This window comes from Sapajus apella, unplaced genomic scaffold (genome assembly GCF_009761245.1).
Source record: "Sapajus apella isolate SASKATOON/1434 unplaced genomic scaffold, GSC_monkey_1.0 scaffold115, whole genome shotgun sequence".
In the NCBI taxonomy this organism is placed as follows: domain Eukaryota; kingdom Metazoa; phylum Chordata; class Mammalia; order Primates; family Cebidae; genus Sapajus; species Sapajus apella.
In genome coordinates, this window is record NW_022437055.1 from 2,905,162 (window position 1) to 2,925,602 (window position 20,441).

At 36.3% G+C, this 20,441-nt stretch overlaps 1 protein-coding gene across 12 annotated transcripts in view; it reads right to left on the reverse strand.

Moving 5' to 3' along the window:
• The window catches only part of MBNL3 (muscleblind like splicing regulator 3), a 110,083-nt gene that overhangs the window by 37,117 nt on the left and 52,525 nt on the right, over positions 1 to 20,441 (reverse strand). The window contains exon 1 of one of the 12 annotated variants that reach the window (XM_032260222.1): positions 474 to 660. The exons of 10 other annotated variants lie outside the window; for them this stretch is intronic. The gene's annotated coding sequence lies outside the window, so the exon portion shown is untranslated. Of the gene's footprint in view, positions 1 to 473; positions 661 to 20,441 lie in introns of those variants that run through there. One more of the 12 variants, XM_032260228.1, reaches the window with a different exon arrangement.

The following is a 20,441-nucleotide window of genomic DNA, read 5'->3' on the forward strand; positions in this document are numbered from 1 at the left end:
AGTAATGGTACTCAATTTGTTACTACAAGAAATGAAACACGCAAAATCACATAACTTCAAAAAGCTCCTTCTACATGAACTTCATTAAGAAACAACATAAGGAGGTGTTTCTAACCCATTAGTCAAATCTCCTGCTCCTAGGGTTCTTTACCTCCTTTTTCTGGACACCCCATCCATTCACTTGCCACGACGATTTAGAAGCCAGGACAAAGAGGGTACCGGTTGCTTGCCCCCTTCGTTCCCCCGCTAGGGTTTCTGCTTAGGATCCTCTCTAGAGATGCCAGATTTATCAAATAAAAACGCAGGACTCCCAGGTAAATTTGAATTTCAGATAAACAGTGAATTTTTTTTTTTTTTAGTATAAGTATGCCCCATACAATATTTTATCTGGCAGCCCTCTCCCACTCTGCTTCTACCTTGATGAGTTGAGCTCAATAAAGGCAAATCCTTGAAAACCCATTTTACCTGTTTACCTTAAGATTCTTAGCAGCCCTCTTTATGAAATCAGCCCAGGCGCTCTCAGGCCTTCATTTGCCCGGAGTAAAGTAGAAGGCACTCTCAGCCCCAGCTTACCTGATCAGCTGCAAGGAAATTTAAGGAAGTTGACTGTTGGAGACAGCAATTTTTGATCCATAGCTCCTCCCACCAAAAGCTTCACACGGCTCGCTACTCTGGCAGCCACTCCACCTTCCCACCCACTGGTGGCGCAACAGTATATTTAAATACCCTCGATGTCCACTGGAGCTCCCCCTTTAGGCTAGAATGAAGAGGGGGATGGTGTGTGACCAACACCTGCCTAACATGTAACTCCAAATTTACACATAGATTTTTGAGTATATGAAGTGTTACATAAAGATGAGGCTTTTAAGATTTTTAAGGCTTTTAGCTGTGTGTGCAGATAGGAGGGGTGGTTAACCATTTTTTTTCCTTCAGCCCTGCCTTCATAGAGCTTATGTGTGCATATAGAAACAGAATGCTAAGCAGTCAAAAAGTGCAGGAAAATGACCGCTTAGCATTACGTTTCTATATGCACACATAAGCTCTATGAAGGTCCAGATTCAGAGCATGCAGATGAATAGCCATTATTTGCATAGATATCTTTTTCAGTCAATCCTCGATTACTCACATTAAAAGAATGCAAAGTAGAGAGGTATGGCTAATTCTAATGAACCAAATAATATATTCGAGAAAAATGGCAATCCATAATAGCCTCACATTACAATCGTGAACATTTAAGCAATTGCTAGACACAGTCCTGAATTTATTTTTTCATTAAGAATGCAGACGCTTTCATTGGAATGATCAAAGATTAAGAATTAGTAAGGTCAGAAATAATAAAATTGTACTGCTCTGGGGAAGTTTATATGTTTACGGACATATCATAGAAACATCAAATAGTAAAGCTAGAAAGGCTCTTAGAGATCATTTAGTCCAGTATTTGCCAGAGTATGTACCACAGACAACTAATCCCAAGAGAGGAACCTCAAACGCTGGGTTCACTGGTCAATCGAGTATAAGAAATGTCACTTTATATTCCTCTCTTGTATGCTGACTATACACAAGAGTATGATGAAGGCTCTCACATGTCCTAAAGTAAAGAAACCTGGTTACCTTTGTTAACTCAGCATTTCCCAATATTGTTTAACTCAGAAACCGTGCCCCCTGTTTTTCATGATATTCCCGTTAACATCTCTCTTTAGTGTACCCTTAGGAAAATGCTGATCTAATCGAAATTCCTCATTCTATAGGTAAATAAAGTAAAGCTTAAAGCAAATTGTATGGTGTTTTGCAGGTTAGGTTAGTTTTCCTTCGTACTTTCATTTTGATTTCTCTCTTAAATAGAAAAATAGAGTGAACTCCCAAAACATGTCTCTTCTCTTGAAATGACATTTTTGCCCATCCATGATCTCCCAAAAGCTAACAAGATGGATATATTCCTATGATTGCAAAGTAACATCCCACAATCATCTTCCCAACACCCCTTTTCAAAGCTGTAAGTTTCATCAGATCTTTCCAAATGGTTGCCGTGGCTTTCTTCTTGCATTTGAAGGCTTTAGTCAAGCAACTTCTGAAGTAAGAACATCAAGCCTTCTCTGTCTAACTGGCTTTCCTACATTGTGAGTTCTGCCCCCTGAAACTGTGCTAATTATTTTAGGCTTTCCATGACTTAAGGGTCTCAAGTGAGTTTTTGCTGTACCGAAACCTGGGAAGTCAGAAGGTATTGGGCAATCTCCTCAACTCCAAAGGGTTTTAGTTTTGCACTAACCTTAAACCTTGGGGTTTCCACTTGACAAAATTAAATTTCCTGTCTCTAAGTAAAATGAAAAGTTTCAAAGCAAAATTTAATTTGCAAAAATATCTTACAAATGTATATGAAGAGTATATAGTGAGAAAGGCACTGATTATTGCTCAGAGTTAAACAATTTATCTTTGCTGGACTCAGTGTGCTGCTCAGAATGAATTAAATAATTATGTCTTTATAACCAGCCACATAGCTCTCCACTCAAACTTTATATAAAGGGTAGATATAGCTATTGGTTTACCTCTGTATTTTTAAATTAGGGGTACAAAGATGAAAATCAGTTCCTCTTTTGTTAAATATGAATCTTCGTTCAGATAAAGAAATGTAAAACATGGTACCAAAATGGTTGTTTACAGGGTGAGTTAATCAGTGTGAAATTATGTTTCAACCCCCCAATGAAGCCAAATGTCTCCACTTTATAATAAGCAAAAATGGAATTTCCATGTAGAAAGTTTTTACTTGGTGACATGGACTGCCATTAAAATACTTTTGAGGCATGGACTAAGTTTATGTTTTGTTAGGGAAAATATATATTTCATCACTAAAAGTTCTACTGAAACCTTTGTGCTAACTTGTTATTAAAATTGCAGGTAAGTAGGTAACTGTTGGTGGGAATGTAAATTAGCACAGCCACTATAAAAAACAGTATGGAGGTTCTTCAAAAAACTAAAAATAGAACTATGATATGCTCTAGAAATCCCACTGCTGGGTATCTATCCTAAAGAAAGGAAAACAGTATTTCAAAGAGATGTACCCCCGTGTTTACTACAGCATTACTCACAATGGTCCAGATATGGAATCAATTTGTTTCCATCAACGGATGAATGGATAAAGAACATGTGGTACATTACACAATTGAATATTATTCAGCCATAAAAAAGAACAAAATTCTGTCATTTGCAACAGCATGATTGGAACTGGGGAACATTATGTTAAGTGAAATACGACAGGCACAGAAAGATCAATACTGCACGTTCTCACTCATATGAGAGTTAAAAAACAAAAAACTGAACTCATGAAGATAGAGAGTGGAATGATCATTGCCAGAGGCTATAAAGGGTAGTGAGAAGAGGTTTATAAAGAGGGGATGGTTAATGGGCACAAAATACAGTTAGATAGAAGGAATAAGTTCAAGTATTCAGTAGCACAATAAGGTGACTATAGTTAATAACAATTTATTGTATATTTTAAAATAACTAAAAGAGTAGGATTTGAGTGCTCCTAATACAAAGAAATGATAAAGGTTTGACATGATGGATACCCCAATTACCTTGATTTGATCATTACACACTGTATAACTATATCAAAACATCACATGTATCCCATAAATATGCACAATTATGTTCCCATAATAATTATTAATTAAAAATAAAATACAACTGTATGTAGTTTAGAGTATCAGGCAAATTCCCAGAGAAAATTCCAAACTCTAAATATATCGTGTATTTAAGTGGCATTTTTAGCCAAGTGATTCTTTTAAAAAGCATCTGAAAATTAGGCCAACTTACTGTTTGCTTTTGTTCTACAAACATGAAAACAAGGTATTGATACAAATGCTTTCTCTTCTAAAATAAAGATCTATTCTGCCTGTCCTGACTATCTACCAAGTATGTTAAGTTTCATCCAAAATGTAACTTTCATTTTGGATGAAATGTTTCAGAGATGTGAACACAATTGACAAAGCTCTAATGAAACTGCTGAGATTTCTTTTTCTTTCTTTCTTTCTTTCTTCTTTCTTTCTTTCTTTCTTTCTTTCTTTCTTTCTTTTCTTCTTTCTTTCTTTCTTTTTCTTTCTTTTTCCTTTCTTTCTTTCTTTCTTTTTCTTTCTTTCTTTTTGGTTTTTTTTTCTCTTTCTTTCTTTCTTTTCCTTTCTTTCTCTTTCTCTCTCTTTCTGTCTTTCTTCCTTTCTTCACTCTCTCTTTCAGATATGTGTCTGTGTCTTAAAATGTTCCTCTTCCAGTCTAATTTAGTAAATACAGCAACCTTAATGAAGCTCACTTCTGCTTCCAGTGAGCAGTTAATATTTAATGATGATGAAACTGTTCCCAGTATTTAAAGAACTAAACAAGGCCCTCCACAAACAACGTAACTAGAAATGGGGTTAAAGAAAATAGTGATAAAGGGAGGCTTTTTGCTTTAAAATAAATCAATGTTTCAACCATAAATGTCTCATGGCCTTACAGAGAAAGAGTTGAAATATGACCACTGCCAAAGGATGCACAGCTCCACACCCAAAGCAAGGAAAAAATAAAGCAAAGAACAGAGAGTTAATTAGTTACCTTCAAAATCTATGAACTGTACTCCCTTAGTCAATTTAAACAGCTGGAACAAGACTTATTAGAAGAGTAGTACATGTCTAAAGATGTAGTGTTCATTAAAAATGTACATCGTCTATATTAAGCACGAAAGGATTTCTGGGGTCATTCAGGCCATGGTGATATTCTAGTCAGTGCCTTTTAATTAGTGGAATCCTTATTTCGGTGAGAAAAAAATAAATCTACTCTAGCTCAGTTGTACTTTCCCTCAAAATCAAGATAAAATCAGAAAACATGTCTTTTTGAAAAAAAAGTCAGTTTATATCTGTTAAATAAGGTAAATCAAATTCCATTCTCAATGATTTTGACAAAATGGATAGAGTGAAAGAAACGAAATAGTGTAAAATATCAGTGTGCTAATCTTTTACATTTATTTTCTATTAAAGATAACTGGAGTATTCATTTGGTTTTACATTGTTTCATGTTTTGCATTGACTTGGTATACTAGACTCCTGCATATAAAGTCAAATGACCTTTTTGATGTTAACTAATTCAGATCACTTATGCATAAGCTGTAGATATTATATATACAGCTTTAGCTCATGTTGCTTGGCATGAGACAATTGTTGATACACAGACACCAGGTTGAGGCTCCCATAAAATTATATTTTCTATTAATATCATGAAAGTAGTCATAAAAACAAAATTTGACAGATTTTTTAGAATACTGTAAAATGGTTTCCAGTTTTTCACATCATGTCCACCTGAATATTAACGGCTAACTTTATTGTAGATTTACCATGTGCCAGGCATTGTTCAAAGTGCTTTATATGCATGATCTCATTTAATCTTCACAATTGAGGAAACAGGGCACTAAGAAGTGAAGAAGCATGCCCAACCTGACATAACTAATAAGTAGCAGAGCTAGGATTTGAACCCATGTGTTCTGTGGTCCAGAGCTCACACTCCATCAGGATACTTTGCTTCATAATACTGTGACAGTTCTAAATAGAGGAATGAACTGGTTCAAATATTTATACTGTCTGGCCCACCACATTCCCTCTAAGATTATAACAAAGACTACATATCAACTGACTGTTAGGTATGTCCAGACACCAGTTAGTAGCCCAAATTTATGGCAAATTTATTTTGTTCAGAACCTAGGGATCTTGGATGACTTGAGAATGAATAAGACAAGGTAATTGAATGGTTTTTTTTTGTTTTGTTTTGTTTTTTTTTAAGATAGGGTCTCACTCTGTTGCCCGGGCTGGAGTGGTGGCACTATCACATCTCACTGTAACCTCTACCTTCCCAGGCTGAGGTAATTCTCCCACCCCAGCATCCTGAGTAGGGCAGGTGCACACCACCATGCCCAGCTAATTTTTGTATTTTTTGTAAAGACGGGTTTCCCCATGTTGCACTGGCTGATCTGGAACTCCTGGGCTCAAGTGATCCACCTGCCTCCCAAAGTGATAGGGATTATAGGCGTGGGCCACTGCACCTGGCCCTAGGAAACCAAATGTTAGAAACGGCCTTCCATAGTTCCTGAAGCAGAACAATTAGCGAAACATGTTATCTCTTAACACAGTTTTTAGTAACTGTTTGCACAGTAGAATTTTGCTAGTTTGTTTGGGAGAAGCAATGCTCAATTATCAGGAGTTGGGTCATGAGGACTTAAGCATAAACGGCCATGACCTGACAAAAGTAACAGTCCAGCGATATACCATGGAGACTGAGAACCAATGGAAGCAGGACTCAGTGAAAGAGGTGGTCTGTGCACTTCATGACTATCATTACTACCCTAAGAGAATAATCTTTTAAAAACACCATAGTGCCATTCAGAAGCAAGTTTACTCAGATGACAAGTGAGTGCTGTCGACACTATCACAAAGCAGAGAAAGTCTCCAAATGATGAGAAAAGATCAACCTTAACACAAAATGGTACAAAGTGTTCTTCTGAAGCATTTCATTCCCCTAAGGACAGAGGCAAACGAGAATGTACATGAACAGCACACATCACTTCACAAAAGACTACCCCACCGAAAGCTCAGTTTCAGTGGAGGTTTTAGTTAAATGATCGTAAAGTAGATATATTTTGAGATACTGCAAAGTGGAGGTGATGATCTGTGGGCTTAGGCACTAGGGTTTGACTTTTTCAGTGCTTTAAATGTACAAATTACGTTTCTTTCCTTTCTTTATTGTCAATTTATTTTTGGTTAAGTAAACATTATTCACAAAATAAAACTAAAGGGTTTCAAATACAAATTTTAATATGTGGCTGCATCATGTAAACACACCAATAAAATAAACACATCAATTCTAGTCTTCGATTTATCATTCAGGTTTCTCCACAGCATTTTAAAATGAAGTGTTATAGACATTTTGATGATGATACTAGAAAATCTGCCTGTTACATAAAAAATGAGCCAGGCAGAGTGGCTCATGCCTGTAATCCCAACACTTTGGGAGGCTGAGGTAGAGAATTGCTTGAGCACAGGAATTCAAGACCAGCCTAGGCAACATGGGGAAACCCTGTGTTTACTAAAAACAAATAAAAAAAATTAGCTGGGCATGGTGGCACATGCCTGCTGTCCTAGCTCCTCAGGAGGCTGAGGTGAGAGGATCACTTGAGCCCAGGAGGTTGAGGCAGGATACAGTGAGCCATGATCCAACCCAGGCAACAGAGTGAGACCCTGTCTCAGAAAAATAAAAAAAGTGACTAGACAACTGAGCATGGAGAATCCAAAAGTGTACTTATACTTCTAAAGACAATATAATAGGGAAAATAATTACAACAACAAACAAATCCACTGTTATAAGAATCAACTGTTTTGGAAGCAGGTCACAGGCTGTTCATACTCTGACCTCTAATGTTATCTGTTCCCAAAGAAGAAATGAATTTAAGTTTTAATAGGAATACAGTGTTTTATTAGAAAGAGTGCTAAGCTGAGATTCTAGTGCCCTTAATTCTAATTACTTTTAAATCATCGGTAAATTATTTTCCAATTGTGTTAACTTCTCTAGAAATAATTCCTGCCCCTACATGCTTCCTACATGCTTTGAAAGGAAAAAGGAACAAAGCAAAATTTAGTATGTTTTGAAAGAAAAATCAGTATAAAATGTCAAAAATATATTTTTCTTTATTAGTTCTTTACAATAGAACTAAAATATTTTCTGAGAATTAAGTATAAAAACTCTGACAGATCATAACTACCTTAAATCATTTTACCTCCCTAAAAGAGGTAATATATTATCATAGAGTAATTACCAATTATATGAGTGATATAAATTACTATGTGCCTAGGGAGGGAATTTATATATGGATAATGTTAGAAAACTGAAGACATTTCTCTTATTAGAGCTGGATATTATTGTTAAATAGTTGCTGCTCCCACAACTTAGTGGTATTCTAGGTGAAAAGGCAAAGGATAAAGAAGCAGATCCAAGCTTTAATGTCATCCTTATAAATAACTAAAAGGAGAAAAGAATTATTGCTTCTTTTTCTTTTTAAGTGGTAATAAGCCAGTGCCTACTTAGAAGACTAGTTTACCTAGTCAAGAGACACTCTTTTACCATCACAAGTTTAAGATTTAGCATAATGTACATCCACTTTAAAATCATAATGAATAAAACATTCAAAGACATTTGTATTATATAAAAAAGCACGGAGCGTCACACTCTAGTTGGTACTATTTTTATTCTAACTTTGCCATGGGTACTGCTATATTTTACTTGTAATATATATTAAAACGATAAAAAGAAACCAGGCAAGTCATTTTTTTTTTCCTGCTAAGTTAGAAAGACAAAGGCAAATAAGAGACTGTAAAAGATGTTAAGGGTGCTTAATATATTAAAAAATAATTGTGGCTAAGTGATTGTAAATATCATTTAAATAAATTGCCAAAATAATAAAATTGAATCTTGTTAGAAAACTGTTTATAAATGTTGGAGCTAATTTTTCATTTTTCTTATTTTTCATCTTAATAGGCTAACCTTATGGAAGTGAAGATTGACTCATATAAGTGTGAAATGTCTAAATATGCTGTGTGTGTGTGTATACATACATATATACATCATTTTGCTTTCACACTTGCTACATATGAAATTTTGAACATCCATGTGTGGCAGCTATTAACACCTACAATAAAGCCTTTGCAGTACAAAAAAGTTACTAATCTTTTCAAAGGGTTATAATAAGTAAATAATTAAAACAACTTCATTTCTTTTGGGTTCCACACATTTAGACACCAGCATGATTCTTGGACAATCATCTCTTATGTAATATTCCATGACAAGTTTCTCTATGCTCCACAAAGATAGGGTTCTGTGATCAAAGGATTTAGAGAAATTCTTGGGTTAAACAGAACTAAACTGCTGTCTTTCATGCAATACCTCTCAGAGCCTTTTCTCAACTAAAAAGCAATGTGATGCTCCTTGGAGGGAAAATATAATAGGTCTCCCAAAAAAACATAAGTCTTCCAGAACAGACATCATTTTCCTTCCAACAGATCTGAATATATATCAAGAAAGGGCCGTTTGGACAAGTGATGAGGAAGGAGAAGACACTGGAGGAACAACACAGAGTCCTGAGAATTCTGAATCTTTAAAACATCATCCTTAATTGACATCCTGCTAAACCAATTATAGTTTTCTCTAAATTAATGGTTCCCAAACTTCACTGCTTGCCCAAATCACCAGGAGAGTTTCTTGAAACACAAAGTGCCAGGCCTACCCCCAGAGTTTCTGATTCAGTAGGTGTCGGTGAGGTGAGAATTTACATTTCTTTTTTTTTTTTCCCATTTATTTATTTTATTGTATTTTAGGTTTTGGGGTACATGTGAAGAACATGCAAGATTGTTGCATATGTACACATGTGGCAATGTGATTTGCTGCCTTCCTCCCCATCACCTACATCTGGCTTCTCTTCCCTTGCTATCTCTCCCCAGCTCCCCTCCCCCCACCGTCCCCCCCCATTTCCCCCCAACTGACCCCAGTGTGTAGTGCTCCCAGGTGAAGCTGATGCTGCTAGTCTGTTCGTCACACATTTGAGAACCCCTTCTCTAAGGGAATATTGTCCTGTCCAACAGCGGATTTAGTTATTTGCTAAGCATTTTCTTATGGTACTGATAATTCAATTTCCAAAAGGTCATATTGAAGAAATTTGGACATCTTAATTTCACATCTCTGACATCAGTAATGGTATTAGCAGTCACGTAAAAGAAGGCCGGTCCAGGTCATGAAAAAGGATTGGCCGTCTCAAAATCTATTCTACTACTCCTAAGAAACACATTCATTTTCTGTTTACAAAGTAGGGCTATTAGTTATGATGGTGAGTATGTATATGAGAGCTCTGTATTGTATGTTGCTTACATTTGTTGTATAAACATTTCCAGAGTGTTTTTGAAATGTTTCCTATGTACCCAAATTTAAACAAATATAGGATTCTTTAAAAACTGCTCCTCAGCTCTCCAATAAACTCATACCTTTACTGAGTGCAGAAATCCCAATCATTCGAGAACATTACCCCTTCTCCTCATCCCTAAAAAAAAGATACCTGGAACGAAAACAAGCTAAAGGGAGGAAAATACTTTCCACATCGATTTGGCAAACAACCTAATGCTGAACACAGCGTTTCAGCACAGATGATCGAAAGCTGAAGTATCAATAGATTACTAAACCTCAAAACAAGCACTGAATACAAGTTCAATTGCATCCTGCAGCGAAGCAGTAAGGAAAAAATACATCTCATACAACCCTTTCTCTTTTTTTCCTAATGAAAAAAAAAATAAACATTTAAGGAGTTTCAAGTATTTGTTATTTATTCCTTTCTGTTTTACAAGTAGCCCCAGCTGCATTTGGTTTACTTGTGAGTATCACTGGAAGCCCATTTTAAACTGAGGCCCCCAGTTAACCATACTGGAATGGCTGGAATACATTAACATATCCAAATGAAAATCACTCAGATAGCCTTATAAGCTGCAAATAAGAAATTCAGAAATGGAATTAGCCCCTTCTGTTGTTGACTTGCTCTCTTACTTCTTAGACAATTACATTTTTCTCAAAAGCCTTCGAAATGACCTTCAAGAAAGATATTTTTGCAGTAAGATTATTACAGTAAGTGTAAAGACTGATATAATGGAGAGGGTAGAACAATGGAGATAATTATATCAAAAACTTCAAAATTCTAGACTAAGGTTAATTGCTGCAGCTGGGCCCAAAACATAGCTGTGAGCTTTCTGGCAACCACAGTAAATAGGAAAATGTACTGAATTGCATTTGTTCCTGTTGCCTGATAAAATAAAGCATCTAATAAATACCTCTACTTTATAAAAGTAAAAACTGTGCTAGACACTGTGGAAGAAACGAAGAAAACTATGACACGGAAACTGCCTACCAGGGGTTTACAAATCTCCTCTCTCTCCTAACTACAGAGGCATGAGTACTTGTGCTGGGGGGACCGGGACCTAGAGCTTGACACCTGCTTGGAGGTTGTGAACAATAGGGAGATCAAAGGTGACTTTTGGTGTATGTTTAGTGGTGCTTTTGAAAAGGAGGAAGAGCAAGCTCCATAGGGAGAATGAGACTTCTCTCAGCCATAATTAATCACAGCTATTCATTTTTGCTTACAAAAGCAGAGGAGTTTATAATAAAAAATATGTGATAAAAATGTCACAAATAATTCTCTCTTGGGGATGAAGGAATCCTACTCTGTATATTACCCTCTTTTCATGAGTATGTTACTCTATTCATTCCACTTTCCTTATGTTTTTGTTACAAATACATTATTATTTGAGCTGAATTATTTCAGAATGAAAAGCCTTTCTCAATGGGTGTCTCCTTTACTCCCTCCCTCTCTCCCTCCTTTCCTCCTTCTTTCCTTCTTTTTTTTTTTTTTTAAATCTCTGAATCAGAACCAATGTCACTTTTTAAAGGTATTTCTTTAGTGAGACAATAGGAAAATTTGGGGAGAAATAAGTGAAACATGTTTAAATGTTTTATCATTTCAAAGATGAATTAAATGTCACATGCCACTAAAGCGAGGCCTCAAGAATTTGGAAAAAGGGGTGATAGTCTTGGTTCTGTTTTATCTGTCAGTTGCCTATTAAAATGTGCAAGCCACAATTCTAGAAATCATTGCCAAAAGTCGACATCAGCTGAATGATGCTAAATGTTTAAAAATCATTTTAAATTTTGTTTTTTGTTGAAACTCTTTTCTCAAATGTTCCAGACACCTTCCCTGTTTTTGAAAGCAGAGCCAGTTGTCCAAACCTGAATCATACATATCTTGGTTACTGAGGATTGCACCAAGACCTCAGGATCACCTATTCTGAAAACCAACAATCACTATCCAGGAATGGAGATGAACATGGAGAAGGTCTAAGAGATTGGGCTGACTGTACAAACTCCAAGAAGATACAATACGTAAGCCTAGAGATACTTTCTTAAACTTCCATGTTGAAATTACTTTCTTATTATTTTCCCATTTCTTTTAAAAGCATAATGCTTGGACCAAATTACAGTTATTGTAGGTTTTCTTAAGTGTCAATTCATAGGCTCTCTCTATTATAATTTTTCTTTGTCTTTCTATGTTCAAACTTTTTGGACTTTCAAAATGTCACTGTGTATTTAGAACAAGAGTTCTTTATTAAACTTTAAATATACATTTTTTGAACTAGGCGGTCACCCTTTTAAAAAAATCCCTTTTTGAAGATTATGAGCTTGTACTTGATTCAGAATCACCTTATTAGCACTCATTAGGCTTTCAAGAATATCTTGATTTGCAAGCTACCTATCTGCTGTACAATTCAACTTCAAACATTTTAAGACAAAAAAAATGCTAGACTATTACTACATAATCACACTAATTATTTTAAAAATAACACTTAACAATGGCCACTAAGTAAATTTAAAAAAATACATATATAAGATAAAAGCACTCAAAATGTAACAGTTGGAGAGTATCCAACAGCATTTGGTCAAATAATATTTCTATAATGCTACAGGATGGAATTAAATTTGCAAATATCAGCAAACTGTAGGCCATCAAATCTAGGTTAAAATGTGGTTGAGTGAGGAAAGTTGGCACATGGGTGTATACAATTTTCATCCATATTTGAGTAAAATCTGAACTGGGAGTCAAAGTACAGCTGCAGATTAAGAGATCTCTGTGTATCTCTCAGTTGAGCCCATATTTATTCTCCCTCTCTCAAAGTGTTTCAACAACCTCATGTTTCTTTCAACAAATATTTTTCAAGGCCCCAACATGCACTAGGCACAAAAGATATGATCGTGGACAAGATAGCATCTAAAGCAAAACAAACAAAAAAAGTATGGCAGACTTTCACTGCAACTTCAAAGCAATCTGATGTTAAGATGAGCTTCAGGTCAGTAAGCTGGAGTGAAATATCCACTCCTTTCTACTTAATCATGTTGGCTTCATCTCCATCTCAATTCCATCTCCAGTTTTCCCTTCCTACTGCCACCATCTAATTCAAAACCTTAATATTTCATATCGTAAATACTGCAACAGCTTTCTAAGAGGTGCTTCCTTTTGCCAGTTTTTTTTTCTATCAATTTTTTTTTGTACAAGATGATGGTGTCATTTCTCATGCTTCAGCCATTCTGACTTAACATTCAACCCCCAAACATCTCAGTTTTCCCCACTCTATCTTTGCTCAGGTTATCCCCTCTGCCTGGAATATCTTCCTACTCTTTCTTCAAAGAATACCTTAAACAGTGTCCCTCCCATGACTGCATCTTTACTCACCAGTGCTGGATATAATCCCAGCCCCTACCTGTCTCCTTGGACTGTTTTAGCTGTTAGTTTGTATCTGGCTTACGGCATATAACGCAAGCAACCTCTTACTAAAAGGTCAGGCAAGAACCAAGTCTTTCCTAACTTTGTTTTCTGCACGGTACTGAGCCCAGCGCCTAACAAGTAATAGGTTTCAATAAATGTTTGTTGAATGAATCATTTCTTTGGGGAATTGAATGTACACAGAATTCTTAATGGATTTAACAGAACTTTCAGCATTAAATAACCCCTGACATTTATAAAAGTCCTTCTAGGAAACCACAACCAATAGTCTTACAAACTCAGGGCTGCTATTTGCTCTCATATGAAGAGAAACACAGGTAGTAGGATTCCCATGACTTGCTCAAGGCCACACAAGGAGCCCTTGTTAGAACTGTTATGTGTGACAGGGCAGTATTTTCTATGTTTATGCCATTTCTGATAGAATGTTTCATTTCAGATATTTCAATTGTTGCATCTAGTGTTCACCCAAGAAAAAGGCATTTTCTAAAACTACTTCTCAGGCTCCTTTAAAAAAAGATACAATATTCCAAGGTGAAATTCTTCCTGCAGTGGGATACTGGCAGATTAAAGAGGCCATGGTTTTGAAATTTTTTAGTAACATGGAAGTTAAGACTGAATTTGTTTCTACACAGAACACTTTCTTTGTTAGTTAAAAAAAAAAGTAAAATAACCAGGAAATTGCAGAAACTCTAGAGATTACATTTTTATAAAAGCTGGAAAAAATAAACTTTGTTAAATGGAACAACTCCTAGGATAGGTATTTGTGCAATATTTAAAACAAGAACACAGAGTACATGGAGGTATTAAAAATCCTCAAATTGTTACTTCAGTTTTACTATCTTTCACAAATAGGAGAATGAACAAAGGTATTAAGACAATGTGACAATGTGTAGAACATTACTACCATTCAGTTAGCTAACAAATAATGGATGACACATAGGCTATGTCTTGGTTTTTGTTATATTTAATGGAATTAAAGGGAATTTGTCCTATGTAATATAGTTATATTACTGTGGACTTTACATTTTCAAGTTTTTGTATAGTTTTCAGTGTGGAAACTGCCTTCACTGTCCAAATACCTATTCATAAGAATATTGGTAGAAGCAAAGCCTAATTTCTTTTCTACCAATTTCCAGTGGATAAATAAAAATTTGAGCTTGAACAGAAAAAAAGTTTATTTATGATAGACAAAAATCCAATTTAAGGCATACATTTAAATGCCTATGACCAAGTTAAAACCATTTCCAACAGATGGATTCTATAGCCCTATCTACTTAACTAAATAACAGACTAGACATGACATTAAGCTATTTTACATAAACTCATCATCAACAAGATACCAAAAATGATTTACTCTATCTCTAGAAACAACATGGTTCAACCCAAATCCTGGAGATCATTTAGAAAATAAAAGGGTGAAAAACAAATGGAGTTGTTTACTGACTTAAGAAAACAGTATCAAGAAAGATGGCAAAATATGTGAGATAAACTTGTAATGACATCTAGCAGTAAAAATTGACTCTAGGGCGAGAATTGAAGGCACAGAAATAAAAACATTGAAAACACAAGCAGGACTGCAAATCTGGATTAGACATAAGTAATTTTTAAAAATACCCCACAAATTTAAGAAACTGAAGACTGATTATGTAGCAGAATAAACATTGAAGCAAAAAAAAAAAATAAAAAGAATATTTAAGGAAAATAGCAGAGAGCTAAGGTTACTCTGGAATATATAACCCCATAAGTCAGGGACCAAGTGACACACTGAGATAGAGGAAAACAAGGATCACCTCAAGGATGGTACATGCAGAAGGTCATCTGCAAGGGCAAAAAGGGCAGGAAGTAAACAATGTTCTACGAACAATGTCATGTTCCTAGAAGAACTAATTGCTATTTCCAGATGTACCTCGTATCCACATTTCAAAAAATCTGATATAGAGAAAAAGACTTCATTCAGCTATGCTACATGAAGAGATTATTTACGAACCAAGTAGGATTAGATATATATTATCCTAACATCAAGAGTTTCTTCCAGACAAAAGAGGTGACATATAATAGCTGTTAAATTTCAGATTTTCAAATCTCTCCTACTTAATGAAGTTACTGTAGCAAAGGGTCAGTATAAATGGTATCATCAAATAGTGGTTGGGGGATACATGCCTGGCCCTAGCCCAAGTCTTTTCTCACCAGATGCCCAATTACAACTTGGCTGCAGAGAAACGATTTTGAGCTATGATCCCATAAAACAACACTTTAAATAAGTTGGATTAGATTCCAAATTATTGCATAAAACATTTGACCCATAATAAGGCTGAATTGCTACTGCAGTATTTCAGCTGATCTAAGACAGGTTTCTTCCTAGCGGGCCAGGGCACCGTACTAATGAGTGTATAACAGAATCAGACATCAATGAGTTTTATGCAGTGAAGATGTGATTCACAGCCACAGTTATAATTCCCAGTTCTTGCCAGCAAACTCAACAATGCAGTGTTTGGGGAGAAGGATGGACAAGGGAGCAGAGACAGCTCAGTGTTCTGACACTCAGTAACTAGCAAAGTTTAGTATCACAGAGTTAGGTAACTTTATCTAAAAATTAAAAACACCCTGCTTCTCTTCTGCCTTCTTTTCAAAACAAGTTATCCAAATAATTGTCTATTAAGTAAATATGAAGGTTAATTTAAAGTCTTAATCTAAGTTATCATGAATCAGAAACAACAAAAGAGGGAGGGATTAGCAAAGGAAAAGTTGGCTTCTCCACGCCTCACTTTTAAGTGCAAAAATAAAGGAGAACCACAAAACTTCCCAGACAGTACATCCCAATGTCATGTAGAGTAGCATGACTCTGATAAGAGCTGGATGCTTTTGGTTGACTAAAACAAGAGCCTAATGGATGTTTTCTCCATTTCCTTCTCCTCCATAGGAAAGAAGACTGAATAATGATTGAAAGAACACCAGAGTCATCAGGCTCTTTAGATAGCTGCGTATGTGAACTAGGGCAAGTTGCTCTCCCTCAATGGATCTCTAGTTTACCCATCTGTAGATGGCAACAATTTTGAAATGAATGTTTTTCCTTCTACAGCCAACATTTTTCATTTGCTAGGTTTGTGAAGTGCTGTTATATATATGAGCACTTTCTTAACTAGTTATCTGAGTCATCAAGCTTTTGGGGGACCACTTTCATGATCAGCCATGACATGGATTTCAGAGTTTTCTCATCACCATACTCAAAGTGTTTCTTAAAGAAGAAAAATGAAAAGAAACAATATCCCACAATATTTCTGAGCCTCAATGGGCAGACTAGAAAAAGCTAACTTTAAAAATACTTCATTTTGAAATAATTTTGAACTTACACAAAAATTGCAAAAATAAACCTGGAGTCTCTGTATACTCTTCACCCAGATTCCCCTACTGTTAAAAACTTACATAACCATAACACAATTACCAAAACCAGAAAATTAACATTGGTACAAGACTCTTAACCAGAGACCTTATTTGAATGTCACCAATTTTCTTCCTAATGTTCTGTTTTGGATCCAATCCAGCTTCCCACACGGCATTTATTCCTCATTTCTCCTTAGTCTCCTCCAATCTGTGACATTTCTCAGTCTTTCCTTGTCTTTCATGACCATGACACTTTGGATGAGTACTGGTCATTTATTCTGTAAGATGCCTCTCATTTTGTGTTTGTTGAATGCTTTCTCATGATTAGACCAAGACCATGTCTTTTTGGCAGGAACATCACAAAAATTATGTGTATCCTATCTGACGGTATGCAATGTTGATATATATTATCACTCATTAAGTTAACCTTAAACATCTGGTTAAGGTGGCATCTGCTGGGTTTCTTCACTGTAAAGTGACTATTTTCCCTTTATTTCTTTATTTTAGAAACAGAGTATTGCTGTGTTGCCCAGGCTGGAGTGCAGTGGCACAATCACTGCTCACTGCAGCCTCAATCTCCCAGGCTCAAGCGATCCTCTGCTCCAGCCTCCTGGGTTTCCAGTACTACAGGCATGCACTATTATGCCCAGTTAATTTTTAAAAAGTTTCGTATATACAGGGTCTCGCTATATTCCCAGGCTGATCTCAAACTCCTGGCCTCAAGAGATCCTCCCACCTCGGCCTCCCAAAGTGCTGGGATTAAAGGCTTGAGCCAGCCACCATGCCTTGTCTATTTTTCACTTTTAATTGATAAATATCCTGGGAGAGATACTTAGGGACAATGCAAATATCCTGTTTCTCGTCCAACTTTTACTCACTGATTTCAGCACATATCAGTGGATCTTGCCTGCAACCATTACCATGGTGTTTGCCTACTAGTGATTTTTCCTTCATTTGTTCTCCATTTATTAACTGGAATTCTTCTGTAAGGAGAAGTTGTCCCTTCTCCCCAACTTATCCATTTATCCAATTCTTTTGTGTGTAACCATGGACTCATGGGCATCTATTTTATTTCATGGGCTATAACTCAATACTGTCATCATTTAGTTTCTTGCTCAAGTTATTCCAACTTCAGCCATTGGGAGCTCCTTCACATTGGCTACTATGCTCACTTGTCATGCCCTCACCCTTTTTCTAGCACTTTCTTACATTCTTACAGCAAAAGACATTACAGCGTCATCTTGCATTTTTCCCTGCTTCTGTCCAGAATCAGCCATTATTCCAAAGATCCCTGGTTCCTTCATTGGAGAATGATATTAGACACAAAGATGTGGGTACCAGGTATGCTCATTGCTATTGGGGTGTTAATTGCTTCTAGGTCCTCCCACGACAGAGCTAGGAAATGAAAGCATACATAATAACCCATGCATACACACAGATCAATATCCATTCCTGTATACATACACATGTAACCTTTCTAATCTACACCACAGTATTCATCCTAACCTTCCCCTTTTCTTTATTTTTAACTTTTTTTCTCTGACAGTGAGAAAATAGGCTTTCATTACCTACTCTCTATGTATTTATTTGTTCAACCACAGTATCCACATACTTACATATGCCTGTGAGGAACAGATTTACTAACTAGAGTCTTTATTCCTGTGCATTTCTTTTTATCTTTATTATAAATATAGCACCTCCAGGCTTCTTTTTATTAATGTCAGCATGACATAGGTTTTCCCATCTTTTTACTGTTAATATTTTAAACTTAAAAAAAGCAAGGAGGAGAACAGTATGCTACTATTTGTGTAACAAATGGAAAAGAAGCATACAAATATTTGCTCATATATATATAAAATATCTATGGGAGAGGGAAAACTAAAATATTAGTTTGGAGGTCAACTGATTAAGGAAAAGAGGTGAGGGGAACACTTCACTGTATACTCTATTATAGTTGAATTTAAACTTTTTTATTGAGTATAATTCACAAATTATAAAACTCACCCTTTTAAAGTCTACACATCAGAGGTTATTAATATATTCATATACAGAGTTGTGTAACTATCACCACTATCTAATTCCAGGACATTTTCATTACCCTTAAGAAAACTTTTGTACCCATTAGCAGTTACTTCCCATATGCCTCACCGCTTACCCACCCACCTACTGCCCTTCACAAGACTCTGGCAAATGCTAATCTGCTTTCTGTCTCTATGGATTTGCCAACTCTTGATGTTTCATATAAATGGAATCACACAATATGTGACCTTTTGTGTCTGGCTTCTTTCACTTAACATCATGTTTTTAAGGTTCATTCATGCTGTAGCATGGATCAGTACTTTGTTCCTTTTTGTGGTTAAGTAATATTCCATTGTATATATATATACCACATTTTGTTGATGCAGCTATCAGTTGATAACTGTTCTGCTAAATTTTCGATTTATGAAAATATCCATTCAAAAATTAAACACAAAATAGAAACAAAATGAACAAGCCCCTCTCATAAAAAAATGAAAAAACATAAAAAATATCAAGCAAATAATGTATGAAAAATAGTAATGCATGGAAAAGCACCTTTGACATTTGCCAGGACTCACAGAGTCAATAGCAACTTATGTTCTCAACTAAAATTTATTACAGTATAAAATACAGAGGAAAAGTAGCAGGAAAAATATATGTATCAGTAGAGTCAAGAGAAGCCCAACACAAGCTTCCAATGTCCTTCCTAGTTTGAAGCCACACTGAACACACAAAAACTCTCTAGTAGCAAACTACAGAGGCATGTATGGAATGTCTCACCCTGGGAAGCCCAGTTCTAGTCTCAAGGTCTGAGGCGCAGATGGGTCCTGGTCACATATGCAAAGCCTGCTACCAACTGGCCATGGCAACTGTAATCCAGGACCCTAACAATAAATCAGTCATCAATCTTGATCTTGAGCAAAGCAACCCTGACAAGCTGTTATGGCATGGTCCATTGTTCCAGGTGTATATAACACAATAACCAATCAGTGACAAAATGAATGGTAGCCACATTCCCAGGGGATAGTTAAGGTTTCCCTTGGAGACAAGCAAAGAGTAAGCCACCAAACCTGCTATGTTAACTCTTTCCTCACATGAGATTTCTTTATTGCTAATCCCCCACCATTGGCATATGAACTGGAGTTGAGGTACAAGTCATAGAAAGAAGGGAGTGAAGAAAAGGGATTGGGCACCATTTGACTTCTACTTCATCTGTAAACAGGAGTTATTTGTCTTCATGTAAATCATTCTCTTTTCCATTTAAAAAATATAAAGAATAGACACCTCTGCTTTGTGTGGGCTTGCTTTCCCCGATTATGTCAACCTTTCCAGCTCTTGGAACAGAATCCAAAGTCCTCAGTATGATACACAGAGCCCCAAATGATCTCCCCACCCCCGGGACTTCCCTGCCCTCATTGCTCACTGCCCTCTCTCTTCATGGCTCTGCTCCAGCCACGCTGGCGACCTTGAGGTTCCTCACACACACCAGGCCCCTGACTGCTTCAGGGCCTTGGCTGTCTCGTTGCCTGGAGTGTTCTTAGAAATCCTCTTCACTGTTCCCTCATCTCCTGCATGCCTCTCCTCAAAGGTCACCCCACTGGAAGCCTCCTGGCCACTGTATCTAAAACAGTAGCCCCTGCCATTCTCTGTGCCCTTTCCTCTCACC